General features: G+C 38.6%; 1 protein-coding gene across 2 annotated transcripts in view; it reads left to right on the forward strand.

Moving 5' to 3' along the window:
• CSMD3 (CUB and Sushi multiple domains 3) overlaps positions 1–15,600 on the forward strand; it is a 1,244,673-nt gene that overhangs the window by 995 nt on the left and 1,228,078 nt on the right. The window lies entirely within an intron of this gene.

The raw sequence follows: 15,600 nt of genomic DNA on the forward strand, positions 1-15,600 counted from the left end.
ACGCCAGGAAGTGTAAGGATCCACCTTTGGGGATGAATGAAGGTAGGAGGAAAGTCATTAGCTGACGACCAAAAAGAAAATCCCCAGCAAGTCTTAGCGTTCAGACAGGTAGAGTGAGTGTCACATGCACAGACAAGGGGAGGGGGTGGGTGGGATGGAAAATGTATTCCTAAGCAAGAAAGCTAGGGACAGTCAGAATCATTGGAAGAAAAGCTGTCCTCGGGGAGAAAAATAGATGCCCAGGTCTGTTCCACAACTTCTCCTGCACCCTGCCGCCCATTAATTGCTGCAAAGAATACTCAGGAGGTGTTTATGACTCATGCCATCATTTTTGAAAAATCACCTCCCCATACTCATGGCAGCTCGAATGGATGCGATGGATGTCGCTTTCAGTGAAGCTAGTTTCAAATCCCGGGTGTCTGTGTGTCGGGGGTGGGGGTAGAGGGTGGGTGGTGGGGGGTGTTTGGCCCAGGCGCGCCAAGGCTGTCAACACAAACTGGACGCTTCTTCCTTTGTAAAGGAGTGCCTCTCTGAACCGCAATCGGGCCGCGTCTCTATGAAACAGTTTATTGTCCAGCTTGCAGCTGGCTGTCCCCCCACAGAAGGCAGTCCATTTGCATTCAGTGGAAATGATAATCCATGTTTTGGGTGGAGGGAGCTGGAGGGGTTACCTCTCATTCTATGAGGAGCAACGATGGATGACATGTCTCGAATTTTAATTTACATCCCTAAATGCCAAGAAGTCGCCTCTGGTGTCTGTGGCAGCAACTGTCTTGTAATTCCAACCTGCTCCTTAAAGCTCGATTCTCCCTGACCCAGCTCAGTTCTAAGGCAAAACGCCTGTCCTAAGCAGCGTAACTACACTGCCTGGTGCACAAAAAGCGTCTCGGGTTGCTTACAATGGGTTCGTTTTCGCCGCCGGCTCGCCTTGCGAGGAGCCTCACATTTCTGCTTAGTCCGCCTGCCACTGGGAGTCGGTGGTTAATGGATGGCCCTGGGGCTGACTGCTAGACGGGCGCTTGGCGTGGGGGAGGCGCCGGGAGCCAGCTTCGGCTCCTGGCAGGAAAAATATTGGGGGGGGGGGCTCCTGCTAGAGGATGACCGGGGTTAAGTGAGAGTTTTCATGTGATACCTGTTGAGCCAAAACACATTCGAGGGGCAGATGGGGGGAGGGAGTCTCCAAATCCGGGAGAGCACGCCAGCCTGACAAACACAGAACCGCGTCGCCTGCAATTACAGCCCGGCTGCCCGCACCTACCGTATTTTCTGAATAAGACCCGCCGCAGAAAAGAAGGGCGCGTTAATTTGGTTTAAACGGCACCAGGAACGGGACTCCTCTCCTCCACGCACAGCTCCTGGACTTTGGACTGAGACCATTGGTCTCCACTGAGTATATTCCAGTCTGAGGGACACTGAGAAGAAAGAGTGTGTCACACTCTGCTTTGGTCCCGTTCAAAATCAATTTTTTACGGATCTTAAAAAACATTTTAATGGTAATAAGGTTGTTCTTTGTCACTTACGGCCACTCCGAAGGTTTCTCCTATATTTTACAACCTGGAACGCTGTCCTCAAATTCTGAGACGCAAACTTACCTGGGCTACGTGCTTTAGACCTGTTCCCTACCGGTGGGTGGTGCCAGCCTTAACAGTTGCTTATTCTCCTTTTCCCTCTTCTTATTTTACTTTCTCCGTCTCAAGGCTTTCCTAAAGCCCTGATCGCTGAAAAGGCTTACCTGGTGTTTCTCCTAATGTCTATACCCGCTTTTGTTTTCCACACTGTTTCTTCTGGACTCTCTGGCCCAAAGCAAAGCTCAGAGTGCGGAGCCCTTTTAAGAGCCTTGCACGTCCTAATCTGGGTTAGCAGGAGCGTTGGCGAAGTCTGCGGGGCGCCGTTTGCCCCGTAAACAGCTCAGGCCACAAGAATTCCACCTTCTGCCCAGACTTTCCATGCCTTCACCATCTCCCCGCTGCCTAAGGCAACTACGACAAAGAGGCTCCGTGGGATGAAACGCCACAGAGTGGAAGACAAAGTGGCCTTCAGTAGTAGGCCCGAACTGCTGAAATGACAGCCAACCTTATCTGGCCATTTGATCTCCGCTGTCAGCATCTCAAAAGGTGGCGGACAGAGGACTTCAAATCGGGGTGGGGACCTGCTTGGACCTGCCGCAAGCAAGCCTGTTTTAAGTTATCTCACACGCACACAAACACACGCACACACAGACACTCTCTCTCTCTCTCTCTCTCTCTCTCTCGCTCCCCAACACGCGCTCCCCAGCGCAGGCAGGCAAGCAGGCAGAGGTTTCTGAAACGCAGCCTGCAGCTGCAGCGTGTCTGTGGAGGTTTCACTCACACAGAAACTGTGAATCTCCAAGTCGTGCTTAAAAGTCCCGCCCACGTAAACAGACACTCGGGGGTACTTTCCCACGCTCCATCTCGGGAGATCGCACAGCCCGCGCAGGAGGTACCATGCAAAAGGTGCGGGAACCTGGCGCAGGGACGGGAACGCATTGCCCTCCTCGGTCGACAGGTGGGAGAGCCTGTGTGCAGCCTTCCACATCCTGCATCCGCGAGTGCTTCCCGGGGCTCCCGCGGGACCCCGGACTTCGAGAAGGATCCACGTTTCTGCGTGCTCTGGGATTCCAAGGAGATGTGACTCCTGCCACAGAGCTCTTCTGGAAGAGTGGGTTTCACACCCTCTCCCTCAGCTAAAAAGGGTCGCGGGTGACCCTGCGGGAGGAGAGCTGGCAGCGAACTCTGGAGCATCTTCTGCGGTTACCAGAGTGGCCGCGCCGGGAGGTCTCAGACCCCCGCGTGTCGCGTCTTCAGGGACCGACACCCTCACTCCTCGCCCTCAGGCGACGGTCTGACCTGACAGAAAATACCTGTCCTCTCTCGAGGGAGGTTTTCCAAAGGGAATGCAGTAAGTTAAAGTCTTCACAAAACAATAACAACAACAAACCACAAAAACAAAACCCGCTTCCCCTTCCTCGCCACGGTCAAAACCCTTCCCTTGAAGTTGGCACGTTTGAGACACCTGCCGGGCGATGACATTTTGTGTTCGAGGCAGGGGTCCCGCTGCAAGTTGGACAGGTCTCCTCCGTCTTTTCCCCTTGCGAATACTTTTTAATTTCCTCTAGAAGGCCAGACTCCATGAAATGTCAAAGAAACACCCGAGGCTGAAAACGGAGCCCTGACTTGGCCCTGCCACGTGTGTGTATTGCTGGGAGGAGGAGATCCACATGGCCTGACACCGAGGGGCCTTCGGAAGCCTCGGGAGTGCACCTGTGTGTCCCTGGGGGTGTCCGGGGCTGAAACGCGTGGCAGGGAACCAGCACGTTTATGCCCCCCGGACTCTAGATGGTCGGTGGTGCCGTGGACACTGCTGCCGCGCTATCCTGTGGGGGCGCCGGGAAAACCGGTCCCCCAAGCTGACCGCAGCGCTGCCCTCACTCAAACCACCTCTCTGGTGGTGGGCATTCAGGGAGCTCGAAAACCTCACTGGGGAACAAGGAACTGGGACTGCTGTCCCTATACGACCCCTCCATTCCCTCCCTAGCTCCCTCGCTGGGGAAAATGAGAAGCAGGAGGCAGTCCCAGGGTTCAAGCGCCACGAGGGCTTAGTTGGAGCCGAGGGAAAAGGGCAGAAGAAATGAAACAGCGTGGGGTCATCCCAGTCACCGTGTGGTCCTCCCAGCGCCGCTGGAGTGGCCTGCTCAGGGTCGAAAGCCGGGCGCGCACAGGGATTGCAGCACACTGCAGAATAGTAATGAAGCAGGACGACCGTAGAAAGAAAGATCTACTCGGGCATTAGGCGAGTTCCCTTCTCCCTGAGCACGTCGCCTTCGGGGAGACTTTGCACCACGGAGTTGCTGAGCCAACCCAATTTACCGCCCGAAAAGGCTCGAACAGCTCCCAGAATTCTAGGCTGAACTTCCCCTGGACAGTTACCTTGTTGAAATTGTTCTGAAATGTCATTTTGCAGCACCGTGTTTTCTCGAATCTTCTGGGGTTGGGGGATTGGGCGGGGGGGCAGGGGGGGGGCGGGGAAGGCTGCATCAAGCCTGCGTAGGAAGAATGTGTGAGCAGAAATAATTAAGGAGAAGGGTTCAACCCCTTGAAAACCTGATGCCAGTTCCTTTGAGATCCTTCAAGGAGAAAAGGCATAAAATTACTGTGGGAGCATAGACTTAGTTGCAGTAGTTGTTATTACTCTTCATGACATTAATTAGCCTTACTTTGAGGAATGACTGAATAGATTTTGGGTATTTATGTCTTTTTTTTTTTAAACACAATTTGGTATCTAAGGAAATTCTGAAATAAAGCAATAGCAAATGGCATCTATACATGATTCTATATATAGTAAAACTATCACAAGTGAGCTCTGAAAAATAGGCAGGAGAGGTAGAACAGTTAATAATGTCTTTGTACCGATGTGGGAACCCTCTAACGCTAAAACACTTGTCTAACATCTCAAATACAAATAACTGAAAGGGACGAAACTCAGCTTCACTTGTCTCCAAATATCCTCCTCCTTGTGTACCAAAAGATCATCTTTTTTCTCTTTAACATCAGGGTCTCCGGAAAGAGCTGCAGTGTTTTGTCCAGTTTGGGAAACTACTATGAAGCGCCAAACAATGTATCTACTAAGGAAGCAGTTACTTTAAGCAACTTGACTACTTGGGAAAATATGCCTTTTTGTACTTCAAAGTCCAATGGTTGAAAGATTAGAAGTAAAATGTTTGCAAATTAAAGAGATTAGAAAAAAATGTGTGAGATACAAAAAAAAAAAAAAAAGTGTGAGCTATAAATAAAACTTAAGGCTATTTTATCTATCTATCTATCTATCTATCTATAAGTAGATAGATAGTTGCATTAAAACACAGCTTCCCTTTTTACCTCTTTTGTCCATTCCCTTTATTCATAGGGCAAAGTGGTGTGTAGATGAGGGATACAGTGGCAATTCTGATTTGGCTTTTGGATGAGGTCTGTTAAGAATGTTAGAACAGATGTTATTGTTAACAAATTCATCTTTTCTCTCTTAAAGTGAGCAGGTGGGTGATTCATGGTATTTTCCAAAGAGATCAATCTCCATGTCTACAAGATTTTCTTAGACTTAGGCCCCTTATAAGGCTCTCATTCTCATCAGGAATACATATTTACAAATGTCACAGAAAAATCAGTTTGTCAAATACCTTCCATTAGTCAAAGTTTCAGTATTGATGGCCATCCTTCCATATCTCAAGCCTCCAATCCTGTAGCCATCAAATGCATTTCATGCCATCAGGCCCTTTGTTACGCTACTGCTTTGGTGCTGGGTAAAAGTTCCTAAGGATTCATATTTTCTATATAGTCATGGCCTCTTAGCCACAACCCCATCTGAAATCTCCTCTAAAAAGTCTGCATTTACAATCTTCATACACATCACACACCTTGTAACTGGATAGTAAGAATATCAGTGGTAATCATGTTGTCTTAGATATCACAATATTATTCTATTGGCTATGCTTGCTCTGCAGTGATTTTCAAACTGTTCCTGAACAAAGAGCATCAACATTCTCTGGGAATTTGTTAAGAATATGAACTCCCAGGTGCCAAACCTGGGCTTACTTGAGATAGATGCTTTGGCAGTTGGGCATAGACATTAGTGTTTTTAACATGTCATCCAGGTATTCTTGATGTGGTCTAAAGTTTGAGAACCACTACAGCAAAGAGCAAGAGTTCTGGAGCTACTGAGACCTGAAGTCAAATGATTTTGCCAGCAGTTATATTTGTACCAACAGCCCAACTTTCCTAAACTCCAGTTTTAATCTCTTTTTTAAAAAAAGAGAGAGAGAAAGAGAGAGATAGTAGAATATCAGTAGACCTATAGGGAGAGGGAGATTATGCACTTACCAAATACAGTGCCTGGTAGCTATTATCAGTATTATTCAAATACATTTCCATGTGCAAAGCCAGTGTAAATGCCCACATACTTCATCCCTAACTTGTAGTCCTAACTTGTCCATAGCAGTAAATAAAAAATGTAGCGTCTTCTCACTAGCTATTATCATAAAAGTTAATATTTTAAGTACCATATATCAATTAGTACTATGTAAGAACATTAGCAATTACATGCTTCAGGGTAATTTTTAAAAAATTGTTAACCACTTGTTTTGCAGAAGACAGAAACAATTATGGAATGAAAATATTTTCTGAGGCTGATTTAATATGTAACATCAAATAGTCTTGTCTTCAATAAGGTCTATACAGGTCTTACAAGTCGATAAAAATAAAATCAGTGTATTGAATTTTTTTATGTCTCAAAGAACTTTAAGGAATAGTATTTAAAATCAAATTCTTATTTATTTCTTCTTACAATCTGGACACAATTTCTTATTTCAAAGCTTTTTAATCTAGAAAATCTGTCCTGAATTTATTTTCTTTGTGTTTTTCTTCTGTTTAGCCATATTAACATAGAATTAATAGCCCCTTTCATTTGCATCTACAACTGCACATTTCTCTCACATGATCTATATAAGGCAATGGTGTCATTCAAAACTCTACCATAGAAAGTATAGCACATTCTATAAATATTACTGATGTAAGAACAATTGATAATGTTAGAGACTATCTGCAATTTTAGTGGTATCTGAAATATTTTAAAATTCTCTTTAAGACATAGAAATAAAATTTCTAAAACAATGAATATTACTACATTTGATGGGTTTAAATGTTCAGTAAGTGATTGATATGTATAAAAAGTGATGAGTGATTCTCAAGAACAGAGTTTGTAATGTTCAAAATCATAAAGTCCTTCTTCCTTGCTTTGTTTTACATTAGCATATTCTAAAAGGAACATTTATGCTTACATAATTTTAAATGATGAGGAAAATTTTTAAAACTATGACGTTTTAAAATATAGTTGGATACCACTTTGAAAGGGATTTTATAAATGGAAACAGACTCTACAGAAATGGATTTATTAAATCTCTAGAAACATTGGAAAATCTAGGCTACCTTCTACCTTGTAGTTTTCCATTAATAAGTCCATCAGGTTGACTCTAGAATGTTCAGAAGTGTTTCCTATAGAAACATGATATAGGATATTATTATGTCCTATAAAATTTGGGGAAATAGTATTGGGGTAGAATTTGTTATGTCTTTTTTTTTTTTTTAATGTAGACGTCTCTGCTAAGCCCTTTCTAAGAAGTGTAGAGTTACATCTTTTACAGTGGTTCTCTCCCTCATTTTTCTGCTTTGATTTCTAGCAAGCAACCTGTGAGATGGGTATTATCTCCTACATACAGTTATCTCCACTCACAAATATCCACATTTCCTGAGGCCAGAGAAGTACAATGACTTTCCATGATCATAAGGTTAGCAAGTTAGTAAAATCTGAAATGATAATAGATTCAGAAGCTCACAGACTTATTAAAAGTTAAAACTGTAAGGGACTAAGTTCCTAATCAAGATTCTTCAGTTTTAAGAGAAGAAACTGAGACCTTGAGAATTTATTTTAAAAGAAAGACTAAAAGTATTATTCAGTGTGTGTGTGTGTATCTATCTATCTATCTATCTATCTTTCTATCTATCATCTATCTATCTATATATATATATATGGTATGTCATGGTTATAGGAATACATAAATTCTGTTTTATAATCTTCAACGTTTTTTGCTCAAGTTGCCTGACATTATTCCTATGATCCTGTATGATAGATGTGAAAGATATTTTTAGTTTTATAAGCAATAATAAGTGAAGTAAATGTACAATAATGCATATGTATGTCACTATAAGATTTAAAACTTTTCAGGGCATTAAGTATTAAAAAAATGGAACCAAAATTTATAACCTTAGATCCTAACCCAATTCTCTTGAGTAAAATGTAAAATTTATAAATGCAGATGAAATTATGAACTTCACAAATACAATAATATTTGGATATAAAATGGTTTACCAGTTTTATAATAAACCTTGGCAAATAAATTTTTTTCCATATTTCATCTTAATTGTCCATTTAGTTCTATAGATTTTGAATGATAGGAAAGTTCTTATAACTAGTCTCATATCTAAATAGGGAATGCAAATTAGATTTATTTGTCAGAACAAAGGAGTGTGTTTTAAAAACATCATATACAAGCTTCATCCACACCATCTACTTCATTCCATAACTGCATCCTAACTAAAAGTACATGTATAGTGATGTACAGAAGAGATAAGACAGAGAAATGAAGTTTCTTGCCAAGATTTAAAGTGTGCAAAACAGTCTTCAAATTCCCTGTCTAGTCCATGTTTCTCTTTATTGGGAACCTTTATGAGCTTCTTTATTTAGTCCTGATTGGTTTATGGGAATAAACCTCCTTGAGAGGAGAGACCAATATGCCCAACCCCAAATTATGGCCAGACCCCAAATAGTACTTCCTGAAGTAATCATGTAAGGAGACACAGATACAGAAATGTAATATCAGTAAATTAGAAACAACATTCAATTTAAAGAGTGACCTAAAAATCAAATCCAGGTATTTAAATATACGCAAGAAAAGAGTGCACTTACATATATACTAAACTATCCTTAAGTATCAAAAAAATAGTGTTACTTTTTCTTGTGAAGGTGATAAAATTTATTTTCATATGTAACAAAGCACTTTGTCCTTTCTGAATTTTTTACTCTCCCAGTATAAACTAACATTTTTCTTACTTGCATTATTAAAATTTCATCTGTGAGTATAATTTTAGAGATGTCATTTTAACCTACATTTTTAGTTTTAAAGTTCAGGTATCCTAAAAATGCCTTCATATGGATTATTCATATACTTATTATATAATTATAATTATAATTACAATTACAATAATAATTATTATATATATATATTATTATAATAAGCATATACTTATTATGTTGGATACTTTTTTAATGGGACATCCTTATTTTAAATAATTTTGTATCTTACAACAGCTAGATGTAGATTTCTCCAAAGTTGACAAAAGCTAGGGATAGGGGCGCCTGGGTGGCTCAGTGGATTAAAGCCTCTGCCTTCAGCTCAGGTCATGATCCCAGAGTCCCGGGATAGAGCCCTGCATCAGCCTGCTTCCTCCTCTATCCTCTCTCTCTGCCTGCCTCTCTGCCTACTTATGATCTCTATCTGTCAAATAAATAAATAAAATCTTTTAAAAAGCTAGGGATAAAGGTACACCTAAAATCCGTCTTCTAATCTATTTCCTACAGTTATGCATTCCAGAATTTTATTTAATGTTGTCAATTGACTATTAACCAAATTCTCCACTTCAAAATTGAGTCTGTTATAATTGACTTTATTGAAATTTTAAATTACAAATTAACATTTTGTTTTCTTGATTTTGGTGATGGGAATGGGAAGTAAATTGATAAGTCAATGCCTTTTCTTAAGCTTGTTCACATTTCCATTAACTGCTTGTTTCTCATTGATAGCTACCTAATAAATGTATCAGCTCTGTTTTATTATTTAATATTATTGTAATTTCTCAAATATCTATTTTAGTTTTCTACAAGGACATAACTTTTATTTTTTGTTTGTTTCTTCATTCTATGAGGATTGTTTGACTTGAAAGAAATCTGAAAATAATGTTAATTTCATTTTTTCTTACAACACCACATAATGGGTACCTGAGGTTTACCAACTGAGTCAATAATTTAAAAATATAATTTTAAGCTGAATTTTGAGTGTGTTACTATAGAAAAGAGAATATGATTCTAATTTGTTGTTAGTCTACTAAATCATAATAACATAATGTTAACATATTTTAACTTCAGGCAATTTGTAATTTTTAGAAATGATTTTGTTTTCAATGTATAAACTATTTTTTTCATATATAGGAATGACTTTTAAAACTGTTATTGGGGAGGTGCCTCGTTAGCGCAGTAGGTAGCACGTCAGTCTCATAAAACTGTTATTGGGGGTATAATTTGAATTTCCCCCAAATAAGGTAATGAATTTATGGTGATCTATCTGGATGTTCTACTGTGAAGCTCTGTGTTACTAAAAGCTGCATTTGTAAGATAATGGATCAAAGTTAGGAGAACAGCAGAAAAAATACAAGGAAATCTCCTGAATATGAAACATGTTACCTTGGATTTATTGGCTCCATATTCTAACTGACTGAGCTGTGTAGTCAAGGCAAAATATTTACTCAGTGTTCACATATATGGAGAAACTCTGAGTTAAGGTTTTTTGGCTGATGTCTAAATCAAAACAGCTGAACTGATTCAAATGTTTTGGGTAAACAAATTTGCATCCATGCTGCTAATTTGTATGCCAACTTTCAGCTTCATAGTTTCTAAGGTGATGGAGATGATAAACCCTCTTAAACGAAGTCTGCAATAGAAATGTTGACAGGCCTAAGATCACCTGTATTGAGTTCATGTCCAATGGTCTTTTCATGGCTTTTAAAGAAAAATTTTATCTATAAATCCAACTAGTACTTGATTGCTCTTTCATCTGCTAAATCTTTTTAAAGGAGGTCAAAGAGAAACTCTTAAAATCAATTTTCTAGCAAAATGCCAGGAAATCTTTAATATCTCTGCTAACTTGACAGTATTCATTAATATATTAAATAGATGAAAATCAGAAATGACATTTTGAACTTAATTTTTAAATACTACGAAGTGTAAGTCCTTAGAAATTACCCATTTTTCAATAATTTGAAGATTACTACTTATTTTTACCTCTTGTTGCATACGTTATTGAATCTCCATATGTTAGAAAAACTATATTCTGGTTATATAACTCCTTCCAAAACAGAATTCTCAAAGGCCTCAAAAGAAATTGGAAGGTGTTAGACCTTAAGTTATGTCTTGTGCTATTTCATGTAAACATAACCTTAATTGTTTCCATAATTTTCTTTGGGCTTAAGTTTGATTTGGTTTAGTAAGCTTTTTGTTATTACAGTATTATTTTGAATTAAATAGTATGGTTTTGACATAGTCTAAGTTAGCAGTTGTGAAAGACTGTGGTCAGTAGATGGTATTTCCACAAAAATAATTGGTAGCTTATTTATCAGTTCTGGGACTCATTAACACTTTCCTTCACCCATCAATTATTTATTGAGAGCCAATATGTGTCAATAAGTTTAGGAGATAAAGATGAAGATCTAGTCACTACCCTAAAACAAGGCAGTCTTTATTTTGAAGTAGAATATAATAGCAAAGCAATCTGCTTATTGTGAAATTGTTTAGTTCTTCAATGGAATTCTCTTATCATAAAATATCAAGGTAGCTTACACCACCTTTATTTCTATATCCTATATTTTAAATCTTTATCCTAGCACAGGTAGGTATTAACATTCTATAGACATTGAAATTTTCCAATGCAATATATCTTTTTGCGATCTAACACAATTTTCTCTTGTAAATTTCAATTAAAAATGTTTATTGACTCCTATCTCTTCAGCCAACTGTTATTAACTAGTTTATTCAGTATTAATGAAGAGCTTACATGTATTTCTACAACAGTGTTTGTAGAGATATTTTGTGATCAGCAAATCGTGCTTCTTACCTATTTTTCCCTCATATTAGCTCCTGCCTCAGAAGTCACCTGCTTGCTAATGCTTTCCAATTTAAATTCAATTCTCTACCCCTTCATTTAATGATTCAGGAAAAAAGCCTTGAGCCAAGGTCAACACATGGAAAGGAAAAACAAACAACTAAATATAAATAGAACAAATTGTCAGTTTTCTATTTCTTATTTTTTGTCTTTATCAAAGACCTATATAAGTAGATGATGTTTTGTTTTGCTTTGTTTTTAATTCATGATTAAAAAGAGCAATAGATGGGCACCTGGGTGGCTCAGTGGGTTAAGCCTCTGCCTTAGGCTCAGGTCATGATCCCAGGGTCCTGGAATGGAGCCTGACATCAGGCTCTCTGCTTGGCAGGGAGCCTGCTTCCTCCTCTCTCTCTCATTCTCTCTCTGCCTGCCTCTCTGCCTACTTGTGATCTCTGTCGAATAAATAAATAAAATCTTTTTTTTTAAAAAGATTTTATTTATTTATTCGACAGAGAGAAATCACAAGTAGGCAGAGAGGCAGGCAGAGAGAGAGGAAGGGAAGCAGGCCCCCTGCTGAGCAGAGAACCTGATGCGGGGACTGGATCCCAGGACCCTGGAATCATGACCCGAGCCGAAGGCAGCGGCTTAACCCACTGAGCCACCCAGGGGTCCCTAAATAAATAAAATCTTAATTAAAAAAAAAAAAAAGAAAGCAACAGAAGGATGTATGAATAGCTATAGGAAGAAATACTGGCATTGGGACAAAGTCAATTTTGCTATACAGGAGTTAAGTAGGTTTACAAGGTTAGAAAATTCTCTAAATTTGATCTTGTGTTCTACATTTTTCTCATTCTCGCATTCGAAATTCGATGAGTCATGTTATTTTAATGTTTGCACAAGCATCCTGCTTTATGATTGTCATCTTTGTATCCTTTTTCATATTCCATAAAGCTCACTTCTGACTGAATACTAAGAAACAGGATTTAATGTTTATTAATACAACACATATTAAGGAGTTTTCCTGATTCTAAGCTTCAAGATCTTGACTTCTAATGAAAGATCAAAACCAAACATTTTCGTTATCTATGCAAACTGATATCTTCTGTGCTTAGATTACTCCTGTGAAAAAAGTAAATCTAGAAGGTTGAGATAAAGGAGCTTTGAGTAACATGAATTGTTTTACTTAACTTGGTACAACTAAAGGAAGGAATAATGTGAACCACATTGAATTTCTAACACTTTCCACAACACATAGCATTAGCTCAATTTATTGAGATCCCATACTAAGGCATGGGAGTTAATTTGCTGGATATGCTGATCTGGTTCCATCAACATCTCAAAACATCTAAGCTCCTTTCTTTCTTTGATAGAACAAAGAAAGCAGTCCTTTTACATTTCACAAAGCTGTATTATACAAAGGACCTGCACTGCCTTTCTACTCATTTTGTTTTTCCTTCTTAAGTTCCAACTCTCTTTCTTCTTTCAAAGTATTAGTGATAATTTACATATAACAACTGAGTCCTAACACGGGCTGTTTGTTTAGAATAAAATGGGGAGGCTTTCGGGTTGGCCTGTTTATTGTCCATACACAAGAAAAATCTGAGAAAAGCCATCTATTAGATGTATAGGCAGCCTTCATGGAAACTATAAAATGGGGTACAATTAGTTGAGGTTAGAGTTTGGAACAAGTATCTTTGCTAATTCAGCTAGTTCTGAGAAGGGTATTTCATTAAAAGAGACAACCATTACCCATGCTTCAAGTACTTTCTAAATCCTAAATTACATGCCGTCAGTGAAATTTTGTTATAAGTGAGTAAACACAGGGTAAAATAAGAAGTATATGCATTTTTTTAATTAATAGCAGCTTTAAGCACAAATGTTCACATTTATGAATTTTGTCTCCTGTATTTCCATTTCAATTTTTATAATATTTCATTTTATATGTGAAAATACTTCCCTCTACAAGGAAATCACTAGGCACTTCTATTTGTTCTGATTCTTCATTTCTTTTCTCATCTTCATAGCAGGAAAAGAAACTGATGTTCCTTGTCCACTACTGTGAACTATGTGAACTCATTTAAGCATTTCTACTTGGAGAGATTGATAGACTTAACTTCTTATTAAATTTGAGGAAGCAACTTAGGAAGAGAAAATTAGCTAATGTGGAGAAACTGGGTTCAAACCCTGTGTGTACAACTCAAAACCATTGCTCTTTTCATCACACCAAACAGGATTTTATCAACTTTGAGGATTTAAAAAAAAAAAAATCAGAGATTGAGATGAATTCTGAATTCTTTCATATGGATAAGGTTATTTCTTTTCTGGAGTGAGTATTTCTGAACATAGAACAGTTTATTTTACATGCTTCAAGATGAAGGGAAGGCAGCAGAAACAGGAGAAGTCAGGGGTAACAATTTAGAAAGGTCAGACTAGTTATGTTGCCAGAGGGACAGGGTTTATGTTAGTGTTTGGACATGCTTTGTTGAGTCCTTTATTAAGTTATAGTTTACTGTTACAATGAAAAAAGAAAAAAGGAAATTGTGAAGAAAACTTGGGTGCTATGTTATCATAGTTAGGTATTGTATTTTGATGCCTGAAACTGTTTTTGTTTGTTTTTCTTTTGACAAATTAACATAGAAAGGGAGCCTTAACTGTAATGTGAAATAAGGTCTCATTTCACATTTACTTATATTCTTCATTATTTTCAACAACCTAGGCCTCATGGAAAACTTTCTGTGAACTTATTTCTTAGAAATGTACAATAAATAAATCATGTTTCCTTAAATCATGGCTCTTATTGTGTAAAAAAGAATACTTCAAAAAATCTTAAATTACCCACCACAAAATCTCCATACCTAACTCAGTACCTTATAAATAGAGTAAGCACTCAATAAACATTTAGAGACTTGAATTGGATTATAGTTAATTGAATTCATTAATTTGGTTTAGGTCCAACCTGTACACAGAAAAATCAATCTATATTGCCCAAATCTTTCAGTTGTTATACATTCCAATGTTTCTGTTAACGGTGCCTACTAATTATCTAGGAAATAAGATGATTTATGAAAAAAATTATATAGCTATTCAGTATGTAAAAGCATGAATCACCTCTATTACTTTCACTTTTGAATATGTAATCCAGTATCTTTCACTCGAATGATCTGCATTAAAGTCCCTTACTTCCAAATATCACTACCTTTGTTATCATTACACTAAGAATCCAAGGAATTACCCAGCCCTGATAAATTATCTTCGCTATCAGAAATAATCGCTCATTGTGCGGTCCTTTCACGACATATTTTCAAGTAGTGCTCAATACATGAATTTGGAAACATTTACTATTATTCTCATCTCTAATCTGATGAAGTAGAAGGTAGATTCTAATACCAGCTACATCCTTACTGGTCAGGTGACCTTAAGTGCCTTATTTCCTTTAGGCTCAATTTCCTTCTCTCTCCCATTCTCTGTAGACTTCATGTCATCTCAATACCAAATGGACTGGTATGAAAAAGCACTCTATGAAGTATACATTGCCACAAATAATGATATTGCAACAACAATGACTACTATTGTATTTATCTGAAAATAAATGACTGATTGGGGCATCTGGGTGGCTCAGTGGGTTAAAGACTCTGCCCATCGGCTTGGGTTCTGGGATCGAGCCCCATATCGGGCTCTCTGCTCAGCGGGGAGCCTGCATCCTCCTCTCTATGCCTGCTTCTCTGCCTACTTGTGATCTCAGTCTGTCAAATAAATAAATAAAATCTTTGAAAAAATAAAATAAAATAAACGAATGACAAGCTGTGGTTTTGTATCTATATGACTGTATATGTAGAATAGATTTTGATAAGTCTTTTAGTAAGGGAAATTCTATTTTACCTCCTTAACCAATCCAATATTTATCAAGATAGCTCCAAATATCTAGCATATGCAATAGCTATGGTGCTAATGTATTTTTTTATAATTCTCAAAATGGGTGCTCCTGGTCAAATTCTTCAAGAAAGTATATCCCCGGGGCACCTGGGTGGCTCAGTGGGTTAAGGCCTCTGCCTTCAGTTCAGGTCATGATCTCAGGATCCTGGGATCAAGTCCCTCATCAGGCT

The sequence above is a fragment of the Mustela lutreola genome, chromosome 3 (assembly GCF_030435805.1).
Source record: "Mustela lutreola isolate mMusLut2 chromosome 3, mMusLut2.pri, whole genome shotgun sequence".
In the NCBI taxonomy this organism is placed as follows: Eukaryota; Metazoa; Chordata; class Mammalia; order Carnivora; family Mustelidae; genus Mustela; species Mustela lutreola.